Source organism: Balaenoptera borealis (genome assembly GCF_965194805.1).
Source record: "Balaenoptera borealis genome assembly, chromosome: 19".
Classification (NCBI taxonomy): domain Eukaryota; kingdom Metazoa; phylum Chordata; class Mammalia; order Artiodactyla; family Balaenopteridae; genus Balaenoptera; species Balaenoptera borealis.
Genome location: NC_138878.1, coordinates 8661057 through 8685629, shown reverse-complemented (window position 1 = coordinate 8685629; position 24573 = coordinate 8661057). Strand labels below are relative to the sequence as shown.

Genomic DNA, 24573 nt, shown 5'->3' with positions numbered 1-24573 from the left:
ATTTTCTCTCTAAAGAAACACCTGTTGCCGAATTTTGAGTTTCAAAAATTGTCCAGAGATCCTGGACTTTTTTTTTTTTTTAAGCCATAAAGGTAGATAAGGCTCACCAATCATTTCAAAGCCCACATGGAATATTATTCTTATTCCAGACTCTGTATAGTCTTCAGAATTTTTGTCGTTGTTGTAGTTTTGGGATCTGTTTTTAAGTAGGAATCTAAGAAAGAAAGAAAAACAACTAGTACTTTGCTGTTTTCGGAAAAAAGAGATTGAGTTTGAACACTGCAGTTTGATTTTCATGTTACAAAGCCACTCCTGTTAAGATATACAATATGTGAAATATCTCATTTAGTAATATTCTAATTTCCCCTGTGAAAGATCATGCCCTTTTCCCCAGCTGGGGCTTTTTGCTTCTCCATCTACCACCATGTATAGAATCTACATCACTTGATACATTTTTTCCTTGGGTTTCATATGATGGGGTCTCTTTAATCATTTACATGTTTGAAAAAAAGAAAGTGAAATATTCTTTATGAAGCCAAAGTAATCCACAGGAGTGCGTGGTGTTTGTTCAGCTGGATATCTTATTTATTTGAAGTACTGAGAGAAATCTCTTCTGACTGCTCAGAAAAGGGAAGAATAAACAGTACGAGTGTCCAAGTAATCTGAGCCAGAGAGGCCCTCCTTTCACAGAAAAGTTATAAAAAGTCTATTTGCTAGATCCAAAAAAAATACTGTATATCAACTACTGAGACCTTCCTAATGTTTTCTTAGTATTCTCACTCTTCAGAAGAAAAAAAAAAAAACCCTGTAAAATCTGGGAACTTTAGAATTTGGGGGGATAGTTTAATATTCCTAGGCAGGTGAATGCAATCAGTCTGTTTTTCCTTCTTAGAACATAACTTCCCTGGCTGGCTTGGGTGTGTGCTATGTGCCATTTGTCTCTTTGTTGACTCTTTAGAACTATCAAAGACCAAGTAATGCGTAGAATGGCTGAAATCTCAGCATTAACCCTGGGCACATTTCCTATAAAGAAGGCATTAAGAAGATGTTTAGAAGTAAAAAAAAAAAAAAAATGCAACTTATTTCAAAGAAGTAGAACCTGGAGTATATCCAGTCGTGAAAATAATATAGATTTCCTCTCTTTTTATTCCCTCTGTTACAACCATTAGAAATGAGCTGGTGAATTTCTTGTGGATGAAAAGTAGGGGAACACACCAGACTTCTTTATCCTGAACCTGGAACGGTCTTTTCTCTGCTGCGACTTGCTTTCCGCTTAAACTCAAGCTCGTGTATAACATCTTCCAATGTCACTTCGTCTCTGTCGGCTTTGTATTTGAACCCAGAGCGAAGGCCTTTTCCAGCCAAAGCCAAAATCAAAAACAAAATTAAAAATTTAGCTTATCTTTGCCAAGTCTACCTGACATGCCTCCATGTTGGGCTGTGATGTGCAGATCTGACCTGTATTCTGTGCAGGATGGGAGATTGACTGTGAGTTTTCCCTGAAGAAGTGTGTGTTCTGTAGGCCTCGAGGACCGGGGCAGCTGAGAACAACAACGGCAGCAGCAGGTCACATCGCTCAGGACCCACCTGTGCCGAGAGCCCTCTTCTGAGTACCTCTCGTGCGTCAACACATGACACGGCCCACTCATTCCGTTCCCACAGCCCACTCCCAACAGAATGAGGTGGGCAGAGCTGAGAAGAGCATGTTGGCCTGTTTTGTGAAACAAGAATGCCGTGCCTTGTAGCAGAAAGGCCATGCGTGGGCTTCCAAGTTGAAGAAACCAGGCTCCGAATCGCAGCCCTTCCTCCTGGTGACCCCCGTCATCACGGGCAAGTCACACTACCTCTCTGGGCCTTGGGTTCTCTTTTTCTCTGTAAAAAGGGGACATAGTTCCTACATCTTTAAAAGATCATTGGAAGATTAAGGCACAGCTCAACCCTAGGGCACATTGTAGTTTTCTTTGTATCCTTCCGGTTAATGTGAACTTTCCTGAAATTTAATGATTTCTGAGGACACATAGGAAGCTGTTGTCAAAGATCTTTTCTCTCATTCGGCCTCAAAACATATCAAGCTCCTGCTCGTGAGAAATGCCCTTTAAGTCTGAACTCCAAGCAAGACCCCGGAGCTACCATAATACCCTCCTCTTGATAACGCAGTTATAACATAATGTATTGTCGGAGCTCCTAGTCCAATTCTGTGCTTTATCAAATCATATTAATGCTGATGGTAGCATATCAACTTCCTCTGGTCTTTAATGACTCCGATACATTTTGTTCACCTTCTTCTGTGCTTGTTCTTTCCTTAAGTCACCTTAAATCCTTTCTTTGGAGCAGGTCAGATAGGAATTAATAAAGTGATTTATTTCAAAGCAGAGGCATATTCTATTGAATCTCTTAATAACACCAGACCAAAAGCGACTTTATCTTGGTCTGTACTTTTGGACATATGTCTGTATTGTCTATGCTCAAGGAAAGAGATTTTGCAACACCCTTTGAAAAAAGTACAATAAAAGCAGCCTGTCTTCAGAACTTTAGAAAGTTTTCACCTTTTTCTTTTTACATTTTTTTTCCCATATGATTTACATAATACTAGTTATTGATTGCTATCCAGCAATATGCCAGCTGCCCGGATGGTAAGCTTTTAATCAGATATGGATGTGTTTGTGTATGTGTATATATCTAATCACAGTTCTCCAAGGTCCTGATAAATATTTATTTATTCCTTTTTTGGTCTTTTTCTTTTTATTTCTTGACTTTTCTCTTTCCCCTTTGCCCACTGTTGTTTTCCAGTAAGCTGTTTATACCTTAAAACATATCTTTGTGAGGAATTTATGTATTTAGTATTCAGTTACCTGAAGATGGTTTATAAAGACGATAAGAGCTAGTGATGGCAATGCACGTGGATGCTAGCAGACAGTAAAGACTCAGTAAGTGGGCTTGTTTGTTGTATCATGCAGATCGGCATGTACACTTAGACAATCTGTTAGGGGGGAGAGGAAGCTAAAGCCAGCAGTTTCAGCCTACTATTTTGATCCTGAGGCTTTAAAAAAAATTATTTGTTGATGAATAAAACATTTTAATCAGAACTATATCAACACTGATCAATTTTTTTTCATGGGGGTCCAATACAAGGTGAATTCCATTAAGTCAATTAAATACCTTGATCGAGTTTTTAAACAGTACAATGATAGTTAAAGCAGTTGCTTTTAAAAAAATTTTATTTTCATGAAATCCTTTTCACCAGCACCTATTTTTTCCATATATATTTGTAATGGTTCTTTCAACCAGAAAAATGTTATTCGTTTGATAAAAGGCCAATATTCATCTCTTAGCTAATGCCTAAGAAATTCTGCAGCAATTCCACTCCAGTGGAGTCCACTGTAGGGTTTCTCAGTTATTCAGGACTGGTCTCTGAACACGTTGATAACATGATTCTTTCTCAAACTTCCGAAGACTTGGATGACTTTGGGACTCTTGCCTTTTCTGTGTCGTGGCAGGGCGAGTGGTAGATGACAGATCAGGGGATCCTATTGCTGTTTCAGAACAGTGTCTTTCAAACGCTTTTTTGGGTTACTTCCCAGGTTTTTTATGTTGCAAACCAGTACATACACACTTACACATATCCATGTAAGTCTGTCTGTGTATAATATGCCTGTATCTGAAACAGAGATTTTACAAAATAGTACTCCAGCTATGGGCAGTGTCCTCTGCTGTTCTTTTGGTTGTATTTCATTTTTTAAAGCGCTCATTGTGACCCATATTTACCAGCCACTATTGGTTTCACCACGCACTCTATCAAAATCTCCCCTCTGAAAATTTCTGCTCTAAAACTGTTTGGTCTGGTCTCATCTGATAAACGTTCATTGAGTACTGCGTGTGTTGACTTAAGGGGTAGAAAATTCGAAAGAGAACAAGTCATTTTCCTTGGCCTCTGGGTGCTTATGTTAAAAGGGCTGGAGATGTAAAGAACATTAGGGTGAAGGGAATCGGGCTCCACTGGGCAGACATGAGAGTCGTCAGATGAAGTTGTAGAATGGACATCTTTACCGAGCATGTAAACACAAAAAGGAGAAAAGACTGCAGCAATGGTAGGGCCGGGTCTAGGACTTGGGACAGAATTTAAGGGGGTGCTAAAAAAAACCTCAGTAATCAAGATAAGCAAGATTTTAGTGCAGTGTTGCCAAAAAATTAAAATCAGTGCGAAAAAATCATGATGAACAAAGTTTCAAATTTTAAATCAAGGTAGGATCAGTGTTATAGCAAAGGCTCGAGTGTGGTCCAGGCTACGGATTTGGGATTGCACGATCTCATATTAAAACTGATGGATGATGGTGGTAAGATGATGATGATGATGATGATGATGATGATGATGATACACAACTTTTGATGTGGTAACTGAATATGGGAGATAAATGGGCAAGCCTACCTATGGGCTATACACATCTGTGTATGAATTTGTTGAAATGCCCATGTATGCGTGCATGCATAAACAAATAAGGACAGTAAACTATCTGATAGTTAAGTTTTATTTGAGGCGTAACAAAACATTATCCTGTCTTGTCTTTTTTAAAGCAGTTGTATTAAATTCTTGCTTGAGGATATCTGATAGAGGTAGTATGGGACTATATACATATATATATATTTTTTCTTGATTTTATTTATTTATTTATTTTTGGCTGCATTGGGTCTTCACTGCTGTGCACGGGCTTTCTCTAGTTGCGGTGAGCGGGGGCCACTCTTCATTGCGGTGCGCGGGCTTCTCATTGCTGTGGCTTGTCTTTGTTGCAAAGCACAGGCTCTAGGCGCACAGGCTTCGGTAGTTGTGGCACGCTGGCTCAGTCGTTGTGGCTCGCGGGACCTAGAGCGCGGGCTCAGTAGTTGTGGCACACAGGCTTCATTGCTCCGCAGCATGTGGGATCTTCCTGGACCAGGGATCGAACCCATGTCCCCTGCATTGGCAGGCGGATTCTTAACCACTGTGCCACCAGGGAAGTCGATATGGGACTGTATTTTGACATAAAATATTTTTCCTTGAAATAGGTGCATTGTTTATTTCAGTAAATAATCACTAGAATCGTGAACCTGTGGTCCTCGGAAACATCTAGCTCTATCTTTTTGGTGATGACAATTAACGAATGATGTAAGACAGATTTTAGGAAGAGAATATTTAGAATATCCACATGTGTCACTTCCCCATACTTTGTATAAAAATTATCATGCCTATTCATGATTTAAATAGCTGTGGCCCTTTAGTGAGTACCAACATTAACAAACCATGTTAACATGGTTTAAAATATGTAATGCAATTTGCAATGCCATCTGATGACGGAACTGTCGAGTTAGCACCCATAGCACTGACTGATCATCCTTGTAAAGAGCTGTTTGCATTGTGAACAGCAAAGATTCACATCCTCTCGTGGGCTGGCAGCATTTCTGCAAGCGTTGTCTGAAACGATGCCCCTGGAAGGTTGGTGTATCTGATGTTGAAATGCCATATGATGTGTGCCCATCCTATGATTTTAATCTGCTCTGTGCTTAGCGGAATTGGCATATGTTCACACCGACTGGTAATGTTCTGACTGTGTGTGTCTGTCCCTTTTTTGTTCATTTTGTTACTGTGGGCCTCATTAAAGGCCTTTCCAGGCCCTTCCTCAGGTCTCAGATCATAGCTCTTTTGAAGCAGGATTATCCCGCTTTTTTGCAGCAAAAGTTCTTCTGCAGATATACCATTTCCCCCACCGTGAATAAAACGGTGCAAAGCTTTTTCATTTGGTCCAGATTTGCTACTTGTTCTCTTGGTACTTTCAAAGTAATGACTAATTACAGGCCTTGGGGTACAGAGCTTTACTAGGTAAGTGTTGCTTTGTGACTTACACGTTTGTCCTCATCGAGTGAAGGTGAATTCCACTAAAGTTAGTGGATGGAAATACAAAAACTCTTTTTCTTGACTTCTTAAAAAATTCACAAATTTTTATTCCCTAAACGCTAAGCTTTCTTTGGGGAAATCTTAATAGCCCTTCTTAATGAGAGTCTCTGCTTTGACAGCATTCATAGGGAGCACAGAGGGGGACATATAAACAAAACATGAACTGAGCCGCTTTCACTGGACTGGGGAACTTTCCTTACTGTCCCTTGTTTCTCGGTGAGGAAAGTGAGGAATCCCCCAGAGATGAACTGTGCACAGCTTGATCTGGTCCATCGTGGTCTACAGATTCCATTACAGTATTTATTCCACCCTCTCCCGTTCCCTGCCAATCAGTTGCTTTGTTTCATTGGTGTAGCATTATTTGACGTAAACGTTTACTTATTTTCTTATCCCACATCTAGAGCACATGTGGTCATTTTAAATTATATCATTATGCAGCACTTAAAAAAATAAACAGAATATAAATCAACTAATTTTTAGCATTAGTAGTAAGAAAGACAGTCTGATATTAAAAATGTATGTGTGTTTATGTATGTATATACACACAAAAATACATATATAAGCTCACGGGAGTACCAGCGGATGCCAGTAGGTGGCGTTCTGTTTTGCCCGTGTGTGGGCTGGGGTGGAATTAGCTTGTAGAACGTGGGGGAAAAGAGCGATGGAATGATTAGTACATCCTTACTGGGCCTTGAGCGGATTTAAAAAATCCTTCATTTCCAACAATTTCCGTTCCCCATGTCACCTCGGTATTTAATTTACTTCACTTACATGACCACTTGAAGTTTTCCCAGGTTAGTTGCCCATATTAATTATAACCTGGAGGGATAATATTAGTAAACTAACAGATTATAGTATTTTTAAATGGAGGCCAGCGGATGACCTTGGAAGAACTGATCCGCCAGCAGCTTGCGTGGTGGGGTGAACTGAGGCATCCTGAGCCATCTCTGGTGGCTTTTTATGGGGCAGATTTTACTTTCTGCACTTGCATGTGCCATTATTAAAGGCTGCTGATGTTTGCCTAGATATTCTTCTCGTTTAAATGCAGTTAAGTATTTTACAGTCATATCAGTAGCTTGTTTACATTCTCACTCAGCCTGAAGGCCTGCTTGATGTTACAAATGAAACATGGCCAGATTCAGTTTTAGAAACTCAAGAAGTTGTGTATAATAGAATAATGAGTAATTCTCTCCCAAACCCATTGGTGCATGACAGAGCTCCTCTGAACTGATTTTGGACCATCTTAGAACCACGTTTGATTAGCTTGCTCTTATTTTGCCTTTTTTTGTTAATGAATTACCCAAAGTTTAGCCGCATAGGAACTTGGGTGTTGCTCTGATACCCAAGAGATCTTCATTGTTCAGTTCTAGAAGCCGTTTTCTTTTTGAAAGTTTTACCTGTCAGTTTCAGCAATTTCTGTCCATCTAGGACAAAAGTACACAACTCCGGGACCTCTGTCAGGGTTGGTACTGAAGTTCTGGGGGGTGGGGGGTATGTGTTGCAGGTAGGGTGGTATAGGCATCCCATAGGCAGATTTCCCATCATTCCAGACGTCTGCCTGCCCCATACACATATTTTATTGACAGACACAGTAGGGGAAGTTCAAGAAAGTGGCATTTAAGAAAGTATTGATACTTCAAGACATAGAGAAATACGTAATTGTTTCTCCTTATGTAAATCCCAAGTCATTTTCTTGCAGTGAGGGACCAGATATCCACGCCGGCTCCCTCCCCTCTCTGGGAATTAATCAAGCATGGTTGGTGCCTTAACTTGCTCAGCTGTGACCCAGCAGCTCCCGGGACTCCAGGCTCACGCGATACGCAGAGAGTTAACACAGGGACTCCCAAGTATGGAGGTGACACAGAATTCTCATAACGTCAGGCTGCACACTTCCCTGCAAGGTAACCCTGCAGCAGGCGGTGTTTCTCCAGTGCCCATAAACCCAGATCCACACAGCGGCCTGATCCGTGGGTGATGGGCATTTTGCTGATGGTTTTAAAAATCAGAGCTAGTTTATTATTATTGTTGTTAGGATATTTTAGGATATACTTTTAGACTGTCGCATTTTCAGCAGGAATTCACCCTCATTTCTCTGGATGTCACTTTACCCTCTTGACTTGGGCCTCTCCGCTGTCACTTAGCACATTCACTGTGACTTTTGGTGTGAATTCATTCTTAGGTTTCACGTGGGGAGCTGGGGTGGGGGTGGGATGTACTTGCAGCAAAGTAGGAATGGTAATCCATACAGCACAGGTGAGGTGTTGCTCGGTAACCCGAGACAGTAAAAGCTGCCCATGAATTCTCAAGGTAGCCTTTGGAGTCTTCTGTTTGTCTTTAAGAAGCTGGCTTAGAATGGAAGCAGTGAGTCACCAATATCATTGTCATGCTTTTCAGTGGGTTCTGGGTAACCAGCTTGTAAACTTGCACCTGAATGCACACTATTAGCTTATAATCAGTCTCCTTCGTTCCCGTATTTAAATTATGACTCTTAAGCGTGGGTGACACTATTAGATAGATGAAGTCATTCCTAGAATACCCTGTTCCCCAGAGAGTCCACATGGCTTTCTGTTGAAATCGTATTGAAAATGGCAACCATATTTTAGGACGGTCCTGTCTGAAGTGTTCTCATTTGAGTATCCTTTGGGTTGTTTTCTGAGTTACACGGTGGTGTGGGAGGGCAGAGAAGAAGCATTTGTTCAGTGTCAGGCAATGGGCCAGGTATTTCTTACATGTTCTTGCACTTACTTTACTTTCACAGGAAGCTATTGGGTTGTGAATTATTATACCCATTTTACAGATGAGGAAATGGAAGCCTTGAATGACTGGCCTCAGTCCTACTGCAAGTAAGCGGCAGAGCTGAGCGTCTGACCCAAACGCGTGTGTCCTGCCCATTGCGTCTTAGTGCTTCTGGAAGCACGAGCTCCCCGTGCATGCCAAGGCTTCTGTGGGTTCCATCCCTAACCCCAGGGCTGAGCTTGATTTTGTGGGTTTTGTCCTATGGGTCAAGCGTGACATATTGCCAAGGAGCTGGCCTGCTCCTCTGTCCTTTGGGACCATCTGTGGTCAGGAGTAGGACAGGGACACATTGTAAGGATGGGTTCAGTCCTGCTCTTTGACGTGTGTGACCCGAGGCCTGGGAAGAATCGAGGAATGGAGGGGATTAGTGGGCTGCCATTTCTGATTGCAATGGAGGCAGTTTGTGCTTTATCTTTTCCTCAGTTGCTATCAGTTTAACCAGCCGTCTTTCAGTGTACTCTTTCTAGCCCTTTTCTGTCCTTTCCTCTTGGAATACTAGTGCTTCAAGTGCATGGATTTCTCCAAACCTACTGGAGAATAGAACAGAGATCAAACTGAACTAGGCATTCTGAAGTTGCCAGTTCCTTTTGTAGAACATTGGCCTGAATAACTCCGGTTTGCAATTTGTCAGAGAGAAAACTGGCATGGCATAGGGCAGACTTGTCCAATGACCTTTTCAAGAACTAAAGAGTAGACTTGATCCGTCTTAAAATATGAAATGCAATATATTCCGAACCAATCCAGGTGACGTAGCAAGGATTGGACCTTCAAGGTGGAGGGATCCTTGAGCAATTCAGGTGACAGTAAATACTAAATGGATGCTTTATTAGAGTTGAATTTTGAATTTGCTCTATTAGGAAGCATCACTTGTACGTCACTGCAAGTTTGGAACTGTTTTCCTTGGGGAATAATGTGGAGGAAATCGGGCCCCCAGATAGCTGTAGGGATATGGGTGTTGCTCATCTTGTTTACCGAATTCTCGCCACATTCTCGGGCGCTGCAGCCGGAGTTTCATACTTCACTAGTGGGCATCCAGCCCAGCGTTGGTGGTTGTCAAACCATCTGGTTATTGCTGTGTTGTCTTCTGTGTGAGTTTGGTGCTACAAGAAATGTGTAGAATTTCATGTCTGAGAGATGTGTGTGTGTGTATATATACACATACATATATATATATATGTGTATTTATGTATATATATACACATATATATACACACACATATATATATATAAAACTTGATTAAAGAAACACACAAGTACATATTTCACTACCCATGGAAAGCCGACCTTAACTTTCCCAAATGATTCTTTTAAATCAGAAAGCCTACCTACCGAATCCTAGTTTCCCCTGGGTGTCCTGTATTTAACACAGGCCCTCCTAGCATTCTGAGTCACCATGCCCTGCTCTTGTATCGTCATTTATCCAAATGAGGTGCTAATTAGCATGTTTTGAGAAGGTAGAGAATTCTGGGCAGGAGAAACCCATCCAAGTAAGCCAGCTGTGTGTCCTTGGGACTTGATCTCATGTTACGAAAGACGAAATAAAGACAAGCCCAACAGGGCTGTTTGCGAGGATCCCCACGTGAGTACACCTCACCCGGTGACGGGCAAGGCAGCCAGGAGCAGCTGTCATTTCAGCGCAAAGCTGTTTGCAAAATCAGAGCCTCTCACAGCCCCCAAACCCTTCCTGGTTCCGCCTGAATCCCTTCCATGTGCCCCGTGTAAAAACACACCTCGAGGAGATTGGACATGCCCTATGAATGATCCCTTATTTATTATCATCGAGCCCTCCCTTTTTCCATCACGCCTTAGAATTATGGGCTGGAGCAGTTCTTAAGACTCTATTTATTTTAGGGGAGGAAAATGTTTTCCTTTAACCGCAACATTCATGCAACAGCAACTGCTGGCAGTTGCCCCAGCATTTAAGGAAATATTGTTGTAAGGCTTTTATGTTCTGTACTTCAGTCAGCCAGAGCCAGCAGTATCCCCATAGAAGGACCCTCAACAGACCATTTTTAGCATTTTGCTACAATTAAACTCCTCTGGTTTTAGCCCTCAGGCAATTTAGTACCTTTTTACATATGCACATTATGAACTTTTGACCAGGGTCTAACAGTCATATATTAGAGTGCCGTTCTTGAAAGCAGGCTTAACAAGTTCCTCTGAGTATTGCACTTGGAGCCAGTTGTGGAAAAGGTAATTGAAGCAACTTGCAGCGAGACCATTCAGAATCTCAGCGAAGATCCTGAATCTCTCTCTCTCTTGCTCGCTCTCCTGTTTTTTTTTTTTTTCTTTCTGCTTGTTTCCTCTGGAAGCTGGTAGCAAGAGCTTTCAAAGTCTGTGATTGATCTTTTATTCAGTAGCTAACGAGGGCTGTGATTCTATTAGCGCGCTACAAGGCAAGAGAACAGTGATTTAATGAAGTGTCTGGTGAGCCGGCCATAGATTTATCCCGTTGTCACTAATTTGCAGGGCCTTGGTGAGCATAGAGGAAGCTGCGCTCGCACCGCTATTAAGCAGGTATTTCCTTAGTAAATTGTTGTAAGGTCAGGTACAGTTATCTCAGCCCAGGCAAGGCCTCCCGTCTTCAGCGTCTGCAGATGACAGCCTCCGTGCTGAGCGCTCACTGGAGTGGAACCGGGAGATCAGAGGTCCGTCTCCAAGTCGCCCTGAGCGGAGACAGGAGCAGATGAACTGCCAAGCAGGAGTAATAGAGTCATAATTGGTGATTAGAACCGGAAAGGTGCAATAACATCTCAATACAAACTGGCGTATGTTATAGTTACTGTCAGTTGTTGTAAACTCACCCCGCCGCCTGGACCAGTTATGTTTCCCCTTGATTAGCTCTGAGGATCCAGGCAGAGGCCACACCGAGAGCATCCAAACTGTGGCTGTGGCCCCGAGTCTCGCCCCGTCCCAGCCGTTTTCTCTCGGGCCCCAGCGCTTGTCCCCCTCGGAAGGCACCCCGGCAACCTTTTCCCACCGCCGTGGGAGAACCCGGATTCCATAAGTGGCCTTGGATGTCCCCTCTTCCCAGGTGCAGTGACATTTATACACACTGGCTTGGAGGCTTGCCGAACTTTTGTTGTATTTGCCTTTGCTAAGGGGAGGTATTTGCCTGGTGTCAAATCCGTACCCCACTGCAATCCTGTGTTCACTGGAACAGATTTGGTCTTGCAGTGCCAGGAGGAAAACAGGAAAGAAGATAAAGGCGTGGCACCAAGGCATTTTGTGTTTGAGATTGACGTTTTTAGGACGCATGAGGCTATTTCAGGTGCAGTGCACCTGGTTGAGGTGCCCTCCCAGGTATGTGTAGGTGGTGTCCATCCGTGGGAAAGGCTCATGAAGAAATTACTTTACAGTGCTTCGTGAAATGTCAGGTTGGCTGAAAGGACACCCCTGAAAAAGCAAGGTGTCCAACTGCAAATGTATACCTGGCTGGAGACTTTTCTACGTTGTGCAGCGTGATTATTGTTTAAATTCGTAGAAGAGGACGCTATCTAGCATTGTCCAGACATGCCGAGTAGCTGTCATTATTGATAAGTATAGGTGACTGGTCATTTGTTTGGTGTCACGTGGGGTCAGACCAGGCAGGATACCTAGAAGCGAACAGTGAGAGGCGATAATGGGACAGTGTGTACGGACAAGGGTCACATCTGGCGCGTAGTAGGTCCTCAACTCTTCTTTGATTCTGCGGTCCTAGAATCTGTTGGGTAAAGTCTTATCATTGGATTCTTACCCTGACCCCTGAAACTTGGCATTTCTAATGCTTACTTCACCCCCAGGCTGCTATGTGTTAGGTTAGTTACTTATGGTCAAATGAAGAGTTTGAAGGAGCGTTTTATTATAATGGGTTTCTGTTTGCAATTGATCATTGGGATGACTAAAAAGAGTGAGCCAAACTTCCCAGTTTCCCAGTATGGACCTTTGGGCCTCAGGACAGTCGTGTTCAGTTTGTAATGGTGGTCGAGCTGCCATTTTCATCAGCTTTTTGGTCTGGAGATCACAGCCTAGGACACACAGGCAGTGACCTGTCATGGAGTCGATGAAGCTGATCAGAGCACACCCTCGCCAGCAAAAGCCTGGCCAGGGCTCTGGCTGCTCTATCGCAGACAGATGTGGCGTACAGAATGCTCACAGGTAAGGCTCATTGCTGAGCATTGTGGCGGAGGGGTACACTGGCGTGTCTAGTATGAAACAGAATTGAAGAGTAAGGGAGAGAGGGAGAGGAAGTGGTGGGGAGGGAGGAGGGGAGCAAGGGAGCAAGCTGGAAAGGGAGGGAGGAAAGAGTTCATTGAGAGCATAGCCCAGAGTCCCTGCTGGAATCTCTTGTGTGCTCACTGTGTGCTCATGTCTCATTTAATCTTAATGGCAATCCCCATTCTCTAGGTGATATAGCTGTAGTTTAGAAGCCACGTCAAAAGCAAAGCCAGGATCTGAACCCCGATCTGTCTGCACGTCCCCTCTATCTCTGAATACAGAAGTACCGCCTCAGGGGGCTCCTGCCCTTTTCTTCCTGGGGAGGCGTCCTTTCTCTAAAGGTCTGACAACGGCTGTCCCCCTCCCCCTTTCGTTTCAGGGCAGGCTCCCATTCAGTCCCCTTGTTGGACAGATGGACACTGCACTCTCCATTCTGATTTGGGGACAAGTATTTGGACCATCAATAAGGAAAATCAGGGAAAGGAGAAAGATAATTATAAAAATTCCTATTTCTTAAATTGATGAATAATCTGGGCTGGAAATCATACTGATTTAGACCTATAAACCACTGAGGCTACTGTGTCGTTTCCCTAAGTGGCCCTGAGGAAAGACTTGTTAAAGAACTATCTGTTTTATCCCATGACCGCAAGCTCAAAGATTGGGGCCATATCCCTGGATAATGCACGTTTTCACTAGTAACCACATGGACTCATAATTTCTTAATTTACCATGCTTTCCAGGAATGCGTTAGTATTTTCCACTTACGTAACCTGTATTGGTAATGAACTCCCCATATATTTATTAAATAATTTTTTATTGAAGTTGATTTACAACATTGTGTGAGTTTCAAGTGTACAGCAAAGTAATTGAGTTATATATATATATTTTTTTTCAGGTTATTTTCCATTTAGGTTATTACATAATATTGAATATTGTTCCCTGTGTTACACAGTAAATCCTTGTTGCTTATCTATTTTATGTATAGTAATTTGTATCTATTAATCCCATACCCCTAAATTATCCCTCCGCCCCATAAGCTCTCCATATAAATGCTCCTTCTTAAATAATACCCATCATCAGTGGGCACCAGCAGTGTCATCAGTTTGTTTTTTAAAGTAGCCTATATTTCATGGATTTTTTTTCTTTTCGAAGAACTGATCTTTAGAATCAGAGTTGCATTCAGATAGGCTTAATTTATTTTTAAAATAAAAAAGGCTAACACATCAGGCACAAATGATCGCATATGATTCCACGTATATAAAATATCCAGAATAGGCAAAACCATAGCGACAGAATGCAGATTTGTGGTTGCCAGGGGCTGGCAGGGAAAGGGGTTAGGGAAGGACTGCTAATGGGTGTGAGGTTTCCTGCTGAGGTGATGATATTTTAGAACTAAATAGAGGGGGTAGCTGTACACACTGGGAATGCGCTAAGTGCCGCTGCGTTATACACTGTACCATGGTTAACTGTATGATAGGTGAATTTCACCCGAGTAACGAACAAGAGAGGGTCACACATAAGAAAGACGTTTTGCCAAATGGGGCGGATTCCGCTGTTTTTGCTTTTCTTTTTTCTTTACTTCCGTCTGTGCTGAACAGTGCCACCGTTACAGGAGGGAGGAAATGATCAGGCCGTGTGTAATGCCCAGGTAAACAGAGCTCAGGGAGCCCAGCCGCGCTCCGTGCGGTGTTACGTGCAGAGCCTCGGGGACACGTGCCTGCCTTATCATTTCTCGACCACGCTATTGATCAGTCGTGTGTTTGCCTGTGTTATTAATAATGTATACCTTGAAAAATCTATGTGCATTATCGTCTTTGATCTGGTCACGAATTTCAAAGCCAAAGATTCCATTTTCTTTTTTTTTTTTTTTCTTTTTCTTTTTTAATTTTCAAAGAGGGAGAATGGAAATAATTTGGAAACTTTTCTCTCCCCTTTCTAGTGGAGACCTCCGTGTTAATATGGTGTGTATGTATGTGCTTGTGTGTGATGTATATACATATGCAAATATATGCACCCATATATACATACGCATACATATGTATTTTAAGGAGAGAATTATAAAGCCAACATCTGTTTCAAGCTTACTGTGTTCTAGAGGTGAGGAATATTTGAATACAGGACTTACCTCGTAGATTAAAACAGAAATTAAAGATTTTAGACTAAGGCACCATCAAAGGCTCTCTTTTCATTGTTCTTTAATTGTTTATTGACTTCAAAAAGACTTTTTAGTTTAAACTGACTCTAATGTTTCTAGAATGCTCTTTTGTAAAGTGAGAACTCGGGGATAATGTCTTCATTAAGTGGAGAAAAATCTTGGGGAAAAATATCATTGTAACTTGGCTTTCATTAGCGTAGAAAGAGATAAAGCTTTGCTTAATTAATGTCTCTTTTCCCTCTGTTCAGAATTATAAGGGAAAAGGGGGCTGGAATGAGTGCTGATAAAAGCTTGAAATATGCATAGCACTGAAAGTTATTTCCTCCCTTTCTTTGAATGTAGAAGAATATACTTCATATAACTTTATGAACAGTATTGGAATATTCTAAGCCCCCTGTCATTCTGGATATAAAATGACTCCAGACCCAGTGACACCAATCACCCTGGCTCTGCCTTTGACTTCGTTTTCTTTTTCGTTTGTTTGTTTCCAGCACTGGTTTAGAAATTGAGGATTGGGGGGAGGGGCATCTATTGATCTGTTTTTCTATCTCCTTAAAGTCCACCGTCTCCCCCATCCTTCCTAAGCCACCAGTCACAACTCATCTCTTTCAGAACGTCTGCTGGTCATACCGGCTCCGTTACTCTTTTTTTCCATATTATTAATAGCAAAAGGGAGAGTTGTGTGTTGGAGTACCACCCATCCAAGTTCAAACCAAGTTCCCGTCTTTGCTTCCACACGTTCCATGGAATGCAGTTCCTGGCGCATTCTCGGCTCGTCTCAGAAGGAATGCTGAGCCCTTTCTTCCCTGTATTCACCAGTAATCCTGTGGCCTGATAGAGGACACAGCATGGTGAAGTGGAAAAAGCACAGGGCTTGGGATAAAACAGGTATAAATCCTGTGTCTGCTATATATATCAGCTAATTGACCTACGGTAGGTTGCCAAACCTGTCTGAGCCTCAGTTTTCTTATCTGTAATATGGGGATAATAGCATTTACTTCAGAAAGTTGTGGATGGATCAAGGGAGGTAGAGCGGCGTGCCATTATAATCCATATTCCAATTTTCGCAACACCCATAGCCACCTAATGCTGCATTACAGCAGAGCTGCTCTGGCTCTATCTTCTTTTTAAGTAGCTAACGCTTGAAATGACTTCCCTTTCCCCCTGTTCTTTCCCCCAAAAAGCATATTCAAGAGGGCAACTTTCAATACTATGACGTCTTACACCTAATAGTTCTGAAGACTCTTTATCGTGTCTTTCAGTGGATGGATGGGTGGATAGATTGTGCTTTAACACCTATGCAGACCTGCTGCCCTTATGCTTTTTCCAGTTTCAGATGCTATCGAGTCTTAGGCTTCAGAGGCCGATGTAAATGATGAGATTGTTCAGTAGCACTGAGTCGCTGAGGGTTTGTTATGTAAACCCTCAGGGATATTTATACCCTCTACTGAGGAGGGTAATTGAGCCTCCAAGCCACCCACCAAGATCTCTGCCTGTAAAATATTTAATGATTGGTGCTATAAAGCCATTTCCCTCATGCAGTTTGTTTCCCATCTAGGAGCAGGCGAACAAGGAAAATAGGGCTCAGAGTAACTTATCAAACGCCAAACTCTGAAGCTACAACATACATCTCTTCAGAGTAGCACCTGGAGAAGGGCTGAAGGCAAACAAGAAGTAAACAGAAAAGGGACCAGGGTTCTGAAATTGAGATGGCAGGGCTCCTCAATGCCGCATGGTGATGGAGTTATAAATCACCCATTCAGTACTAAGCTAGACTTCCCCTGGCACCATACCATGGAGTGTGCAGAAGGGATTCTTGATAAAAAGGGCCTAGTTAAGAGATGTGAAAAACTGAACCTTATAGGCATAGCAGGCTGCTAAGACATCTCTGAAGACTTCACACACAGAGTCTGTGGATTCAGCTCACATGTGGACATCCAGGCTGGACCTAAGGGCTTGTGCTTTCCCTCTCCTGGTTTGCAGGAGTGTCATCAGGCATGCTTTTCCTGAGAAGATCAAGCTCCAGGAAGAGTGAGCCCCAGAAGCCAGGGTGAGGTGATGCTGGGTGACACCAAGAGATACTCCAAAACAAACCAATATTCGTAACCTGGGATTAGACCCCCAAAGATGTCAGTAAAGTTCTCAGAGACTCTAACAGATGTCTCAGTGTGAGATTGTTGTATTATAAAGGTAACACCAGCTGCTATAAAAAATAAGCCCACATGGGTACAGTAGCTCAAACACGGTCAAGTGTATTTCTTGAGTATATAAGGTCCAAAGTGGCCGTTTGGATTAGCAGGCAGCTTTCCTCCAAGTGGTTTCTCAGGAACCCAGCCTCTTTCCATGCCATGGTTCAGCCGTCTTCTGCATCTGGCTTCCAAGGCCACCTTGGTTGTCTGCACTCAAGCTGGTGGAAGAGGCAAGAGCATGGGGTACCATGCGTGGTGGTGTTTTTAAGACCCAAACCTGGGAGTAGCACGTATCTATGGAATGTAAGAGGCTAGGAAATGCAGCCCAGCTGTGCGCCCAGGAAGAAAAGGAACCAATAGCGCGCCTTTGCCCTGCATGACGTCCTGTTGCCTGTTTGTTTTAAATCACTTTGGAGTCTCAGTTCCTTATATGCCAAAGTTCTTACCGTGTTTGACTCCGGAGAGAGCCAGAGGTAAATAAGCCCTCCAGGATCTCAACTCCCTGCCCTGCACAGTCTCAGCCTCTTGGGGAAGCAAGATTCCATTCTCACCATCTGGTGTGCCAGGTGCCATGTCTACCTTCTGCTCTAGAGGCCGGAGAGGATGATGGTTCTCTCACCTTCACGGCTTCACTAGGAGCTGAGGGTGGCCACGTGACAGTCCTGGCCAACAAGTCAAAGCAGAAATCTGCAGTAGACCTTCTTGGGGACGTTTTGCTTTCAGATGAAAAGGCAGGGTGCTGCTGGTGTCTTCCCTCCCTCCTCCTCCTATTCCGAATGCAGATGTGATGGCAACAGCTACAGCCACCTTCTTGCCATCATGAAACAGCAAACTGGGGCGGGGGAGTCAAAAGAATGGCAGAGAGGATGGCCCTCCCGTCGTGGGACCACCGACTAGAGTTAGCAGCTGCACGACAGTCAGGCATGTTTCTTCATCCTAGATCTGCTTTTCCTTTTCCTTCCCATTAATGAACCACCAGTAAACATATGGATGCAAATATGGAATACAGTTTTTAGAGGGATTCTGGATAATCCTCTGGGGCGAGAATACAACGGTAATCATTTACCCCATTTGTCTCTTTGAAAATAATAATTACGTTTTGCTTCATATGAGAACCACTCCAGTGCAGTGTTTCTAGAAAGTTACCAGTTTTACCATAGGAAGCCTTAATTCACCATTCGGGTATTTCTCAGCATCACATTTTAATTAATTAATTTATTAATTAATTTATTTTTATTTTTATTTTTTATTTTTGGCTGTGTTGGCTCTTCGTTGCTGCGTGCGGGCTTTCTCTAGTTGCAGTGAGCCGGGGCTGCTCTTTGTTGCGGTGCGTGGGCTTCAGTAGTTGTGGCACGTGGGCTCAGTTGTTGTGGCTCGCGGGCTCTAGAGCGCAGGCTCAGTAGTTGTGGCATGTGGGCTCAGTAGTTGTGGCTCGTGGGCTCTAGAGCGCAGGTTCAGTAGTTGTGGCGCACAGGCTTAGTTGCTCCGTGGCATGTGGCATCTTCCCGGACCAGGGCTCGAACCCGCGTCCCCTGCACTGGCAGGCGGATTCTTAACCACTGCGCCACCAGGGAAGTCCCAGCAGCACATTTTTGTTGCGGTGATGTGGGTGGGATACGATGACCTCAGAACTTGGCATCATGTGTGAAATCTATGAAGTGGTATCTGAACTTCTGACCTTTCCTATACTGTTGCCCTTTTGACTTTGTCCTCAGACCCATGTACATTATGGTTATTGCCTCATGTTTTTTAAAAATAATTTATTTGGGCCACATTGGTTAGAAGATAAAAATATATAAACACTAGTACCTCAACATCATTTGACCTGTACTAGGCTACAGTTTCTATCACTCTTAATCAAAATAATAATAATGTTAATAATAAGGATTTTTCCCTGCCAAGGAATAGTGTAAATATCATCATGAGGTAGGTGTGTGACTTATTAAATGAACTTTAAAAGCTTTTTAATATATCAGTTTTCATTTTTTTCCCTATTCACCAAAGCTATTCCAGATAATAGTTACTAGTTTCTGATCTACATGTACTTGTAATACTACAGATATGCTTCTTTAGAAATATAACACAGTTTAGAGTTTTCATTTTATTCAGTCAAGTCATTCCTTCCATTGTTCCAGTTAGTTACTATGATGCCAATTTGCGCATATATTTTTCTTAGACACCTGTGCTTGCAGTGGTCAAAAGATTGGTGAAAAATCAAAGTCAAATGAGGGAAAAATAACACTGTAAATATCAGTCCCTGTTTATATTTCAGATTAAACCCCAACCAGGTAGAGGCATGAATGCAAAGAACTGGCTGCGTGTTGCGTTTCGTAACCTGGCCCTTTAATGGTGGAATTCCTACGCACGACCAGAGGGAATGCGGTCAACCTCAGTTCTCATGAGCCAAGGCCATTGTGTCTCCACTGCTGAGTATTCCAAAGCTATTAGCTCTGGAAGCCTCTGTTCATTTTTAAATACTAGAAAACTTTGAGGCCTTTATAATTGTTTCCTAAGGAAGAAATTCAGAAAGTTTAGAATATAAATTTCAGTCCATAGAAACTAAGTTGTCTTGCTGTTCTGTAAAATGTACACAATTTGGAATGCGTGCCATCAGGTTTTGCCACCTTGAAGAACATTACACCATTTTGTTACCAGATAGGGGATCCGCCAAATGAATCCCAAGTCAAGATGGGATTACTGGTCTACTTCCTTGCTGGCTGGTCTGTGGTTTAGCACAAGAGACAGCAAACCATGGTCCTTGGGCTAAATCTGAACCACTACCTGTTGTTGTGCATCCTGGTTTTACATTTTTAAACATCTGGAAAGATATCAAAAGAAAAAGTGTTTCACGATACACGAAAACTATATGAAATTTAAGTTCAATTGTCTTTAAATAAAGTTTTATTGAAAGCTGGCCTTGCTCATCCAGGTTTGTGTTGTCTGTGGCTGCTATAGCATGACCATGACAGAGTTGAGTAATTGCAACAGATGAGATACAGATTGTGAAGCTGAAACTATTTACTAACTGCCCCTTTACGGACAAGTTGGCTAACCCTCTTTCAGGAGATGTCCTTACCTGTGAGCAGAGGTGATGGACGGGAGATTGTTGCCCCTCTTCTCCCAGAGAAATGAGAAAAGGTCAGACTGTGCTTTTGCCCTCTATGCTGATACAGGTCTCATGCCTACTTTTTGGAATTCTTTCTCTTCACTAAGTCCTGACTCTGACTTTCCCTGTCTACCCTACTCTTTACTCCCAGGTCTTTGCAAGCTAAACAGTAAGGTGTTAGTTAAGGAACGTTGCAGCCAACCAAAACAGTCACCTCTAAGTTTATTGAGCCATCGCGTGGCGCGGCAGGCCACGTCCTTGTCACATGCACGCTGCCATTCTGCCGCTCTGTGGTTAGGGTGTAATTTAGGGATAATGAGGGGAAAGTGGGCTCTCTTTAGCTGTTAGTTTCTTGGAGGAGAAGCTCTGTTCAGAATGAATAGTCTTGAAATGTGTAATAAAGTTACCTATCAAGACCACTTTTACAGAGAGATTTAAATGTGATAATAAGAATAAAAGAAAAGGAAGTGACATTGAGGGTGTCTTCTTTTATAGCAGCTCTTGGTCTTGACTGTTAAGCACACTGTAAAATGACTTTTATACATTTATGGATTGAAATGGTTTTGCTGAAATTTTAAGTGTTAACATTGTTCAAACTTCCATTACTACCACCTCTCACATTGTTACAAAACGGCTTCGTATTTGACATTTTGATCATACTATCCAGGGACATTTTATGCCGGAAGCACTCCTTCCATGTGACAGAAGGTTCTACTTATTTTGATTTCAGTACCTTGCTATAGGAAGCCAGTTGTTTATGCTTGCACGTCTGTAAACTGACTGTCACAGAAAGCATGTTGTGGAGAAGGAGAAAGCTGAAATGTTTTATTTGCCAGATTGGCGCAGGTGGAAAACGAAGGCTTTTTTTTTTTTTTTCCAACCTCATTCCTTCTTTTGCGGATTTCATTTGCTTTTTCTTAACGCTACTGCTATTCAGACTACAGTCCATAGCCACACCTCATTTTTTTTCATAACAACTTCATTGAGATAAAATTCGCACACCGTGCCATTCACTCATTTAAAGTGCACAACCTAATGACCATTCACGTGGTTGTACACCCACCATCACAATCAATTTTAGGACATATTATTACACCAAAAGAAAGCCTACAGCCCCCATCCGTCACCTCCCAACACCCCCATCACCCCGCCAGCCTCAGGCAACCATGAATCTACTTTCTGTTTCCACCGATTGGCCTCTCCTGGACATTGCATAAAAATGGGATCGAACAGCACGCGGTCCTTTGTGACTGGCTTCTTCCATTGAGCATCAAGGTTTCCAGGTACCGCGCCTCCTTGTTCAGCCTCTTGCTTGTTATTTCTTTCTTATAAATGTAAGATTTTAGAGACAGAATACATGTGCCTACAGTCGCATTTAACCTGTTTGAGCACACTGGCTCTCCTGGATTCATCTTTGTCGTCACCGCCGCACCTGGCAGTGCCAACCACGTCCTAGGTGCTCCGCAGTGCTCGCCAAGTACGCACATGCATGGCTGATAAAGCGAGTGCTGGTTCCTCGGCCCTTAAAACCACCTTCAGCTCCCCTGTAGGCACATCCGAAAGAAAGGCCAGCCCATGATAGCATAGGATCACGTCCAGGATCCTGCTTTAGGAAGCACAGTGTGAACGCCTCCAGTGTCTCAGACAATGGAAGGTGCCTCTTCATCTTCTTCTTCCTCTTGTCCTCCTCTTCTCCACTCTGTACATTGAGAGCAGGGACCCCCTCACGCTGCTTTGGGCTCTCCTCGGTTACCCAGGCTGGCTGGCTCAGCATCTTCTGAAAGTATTACCTTTGCAGGGAATAGGACCTTCGAGTAGATGGATAAATTTGGGTTTGTCAGTATTTTTGCTTATTTCTTCCCCAAGTTTTGCAGAACAAGAGGAAGGTGCTGCTTTGTTATAAATGAGTCCTTTATAAAGTTTAGGCCTGCTTTTCCAAGGCTGACTTGAATTGAAGATAACTTGAGGCCCAGTGTTCATCTTGATGGACGTCGAGTGCTGACCGTACCTTTTAGAAACAAGAACTTTTAAAACAAAAGAAAGAACGGTTCTCTTATTAATTTATCGTACAAATGGGAAGAGTTCAGGTTTGGACCTATGTGGGTTCTTCCCCTTTCCTACACCCTTCCCAGTGCTTCCCCTTATATGAGGATCATTTTCCACTTTGTCCATGGAAGCCTTTTCAGTGTTCTAGTTGTTACCACATCGCGGCCGACCTTGGCTGTGAGACCGATGGTGCACTCATTGGATAGAATTGGAGCATCGGCTTTCAGTTTCAAGACCTGTCCCCCATTATCACAGAGGATGGCAAGTTGGCTTAAGTTAGAGCTAGCTAATTGCTTTCCTGGTTGAAGACCCAAATGAGTTTTAAAGTGAAATGCATATCTCCCCGTGCTAAGTAGCCAACGCACAATAGGCAATTGAGATAGCAAAGACTAATTTAGAAAAGGTTGTTCTGTTCTTTTTCTTTTTTTTTTTGTTCTCGCCTCTCTGTCTCCCTCCTTTCCTTCTTTCCTTCCTTCTCTTTCTTTTTCTTTCTCCTTTCCTCCTTTTGTCTTTCTCCTCCTTTCATTTAACCCTTATAAATACAATGGGGTTGTGTCTGTGGGCTTTTCGTTCGTAATTAAATAATTTATATATTTAACACAATCTAGAATTACTAGGGATCATCTTAGGCACTCAAAAGTATGAGAGCCCTTGAAAGCAATATCCAAGCATAGGTATTCCATAGCACGTCTTACAATCTAAATATTGCTTTTAGTGTAATCGAAGCAGCAAGAGTAGTCACAGCAGTTGATGGACTATTTTTCAAATTGATTTCAAAAATGTATTTAAGGGGATGATCTTCTAGTCTAGATTACCTATTGATTTTTAATATGAAAAGCTCATTATGTAAGCAGTAACTGCATATAAAAACCTAGCAAACCTTTGCATAAATCCTTTAATTGAATTTCCAGAGCCTGTGGTTCTACTTTTTTTTTTTAATTAAATCTATTTCTTTTTTTAAGTGTTACTGTGTAATTTGCATGCTGTGAAGAGGCCCTGTCCCAGATAAAGTGCCATTGATCCTTATTAAACCTCACCTCTGGGCTTGCTTAAAACTAACTGGAAAAATTAAAGTGTTCATGCCGCAATGCACTTACAGCTTGTGTGATAGGATTATGGAAAAAATAATAAAACTAATTTCCAGGAGAGAATTTATAATGTGAGATTTTATTTTTTTTCAATTTGATAATTAATAGTGAAATCATATCATATATATAAATCATTGTAGCCTATAAACTGAAATGGCAATTAGGAAAGATAATATATACTTGATGTAAAACCATCATGTTACGTGCGGATAATCTTTTGGCACTTTAATTTTTTAATTGTTGAAGGAACAGATTATGAATTCAAGTCAAACACATTAAATGGTGGGTTTCCTTTGAAAAATCTGATTCTTTTACTATGCCCTGTATTAGTCGATTTTTAATTTTAATGTGAGGAAGTATAAAAGATACAGATATCTGTAAAGATACAGAAAGATATTCTGGTTATGGTCATGCTCAGATGTATGTATTAGAATTACCAGGGGAAAGAAAAATATAAAAGCTGCAATAGGTTTTTCTATTTTTTAATACCCAACATTTGTTATTTTAAAAGCAATAAAATCCCCTAAAGAAATATTCATAATCAATAAGAACACAAAATATGGAATATATTAACTGAGTTATAAAAATGTTCGCAGTACAGCACAAAATGAAAAACACAGCAAGTTATGTACGGTTTAAAACGTAATCAATTTTGAGGTTGTATACAAGGATATAAATGATAAACACAAGTAGTAGCGTTTTTAGCAAAGGCTGTCACAAAATACTGTATTTATGGCCCATTCCATTCTTTTTATAGCTCATTAATGTAGAAAACAAACACAGTGTATCCATCTTTTCAGACAGCTTAAAATTCCCTTAAATGATATTTTTAAATGGAAATACTGAGCTCATTTGATCTGTTTCTTCTGTAAGCATGTGCTAGTTTGATTAGGCGTGCACACCCAGGTTCCTTTCTGGATCCTGGAAAGAAAAAGAAGTGTTGATAATGTTGCGTTGCCCTCCATCCAGGAAACAGGGCCACATCTAACACCTTTACATGTGGTTCAGCAGTGTCCCCCAGCCCCCCACTCTCCCCCGCCCACAGGGCTCCGTGCATGCCCCCCATATCC

General features: G+C 42.2%; 1 protein-coding gene and 1 long non-coding RNA gene across 3 annotated transcripts in view; one reads left to right on the top strand and one right to left on the bottom strand.

Annotated features, from left to right (window-relative positions):
- WWOX (WW domain containing oxidoreductase) overlaps positions 1-24573 on the top strand; it is a 965623-nt gene that overhangs the window by 293521 nt on the left and 647529 nt on the right. The window lies entirely within an intron of this gene.
- Positions 4654-24573, bottom strand: part of LOC309616180 — a 28147-nt gene continuing 8227 nt past the window's right edge. Inside the window, exon 2 of the long non-coding RNA XR_014237338.1 lies at positions 4654-24424. This is a non-coding gene — a long non-coding RNA (uncharacterized lncRNA). The remainder of the gene's footprint in view (positions 24425-24573) is intronic.